The following is a 1,060-nucleotide window of genomic DNA, read 5'->3' as shown; positions in this document are numbered from 1 at the left end:
CCGGTGAAGCAGGACTTGTGACTCGGAGATAAGTGCAGGATTGCTCAGTTAGTTTGCTTCCAAATTTGTTTATTTTCCCCCTTTCGGAGTCTACCATCTCTTCTTCTTGATAAGTTCCGACTGCGAGCCAGCCTCGATCTATTTGCGAAGGAAGCGCTCCTTCTCGCCCTGGCGAGGCAGCAGCAATAATCACCGCACCCCGGGGGGATGAGTGCCGGCTCCCGACGGGGAGCTTGGGGCAGGGACCCCTCCGCAGCGCAGGGCTTCCCAAGCGTCCCGCTCCAGCTGGCCTGCGGTTTGCTCTGGAAGGCGCTTCCCCCGCTCCCCTGCCACCCCGAGGGGAGGCTTTTCCAAACGGGACAGGCACCCGCGCGCCGAGCTGCCCGCTGTTGGTCGCGGCGAAGTCTCATGGCTGAGAAGGGCGGGCGCCGGGCGGGCGCATCGGCGTGCCCAGTGCGCCGCTGCCCATGGGCATGCTCTTACGCCTTCCTTGACGTGCAGGCTCGGTCGCCCCGAGCTGGGAGGAAGGCTTTTTCCATAGGTGAACCGTGTGGTGTCACCGCTATAAGCTCCGGCGTCCGAAGGCAGCTTCGGGCCGGCGCGTAGGCAAGTCGGAGGGGGTTGAGGGCTTTAATCCGTGCCGGGCTTGCAGGAGCAGAGGAGCAGCAGCGGGGAGGGCTGCGGGTGCCCTCTGCGTTCCGCCGGGCCCTGGCTGATGGTTCTGCCTGAGCAGAAAGCGTGCGCTTCCCGAACCTTCCCCTGCGCCCGCCCGGAGCCTCTGTTTACCTTCGCTGGCCCCCGAAGCGGGCAGGGGAGGTATCGGCACGCTGAATTTCCAGCCCTGACCTCTGCAGCACTGACATGCTGCTTTATCTCCTCTGCAACCGCCCGGCTGCTTTTTTTGCAGCATCCCGAACAAAGGCCGCGCCGGCCCCCCGCCGTTTTTCACGGCGTCGTTCATGGCTGCGAGCTGCCACCCGCGAATAAATCCTGGTCCCCCGTCAGCAGCAGCAGGGAGCCTTCCTCCCAAGGCCGTCGGGGGCGTGCCGGCAGCGGAGGC

The sequence above is a fragment of the Egretta garzetta genome, unplaced genomic scaffold (assembly GCF_000687185.1).
Source record: "Egretta garzetta isolate BGI_Z169 unplaced genomic scaffold, ASM68718v1 scaffold819, whole genome shotgun sequence".
Lineage (NCBI taxonomy): Eukaryota > Metazoa > Chordata > Aves > Pelecaniformes > Ardeidae > Egretta > Egretta garzetta.
The sequence above is the reverse complement of the archived record's forward strand: the minus strand, read 5'-3'. Positions refer to the sequence as shown.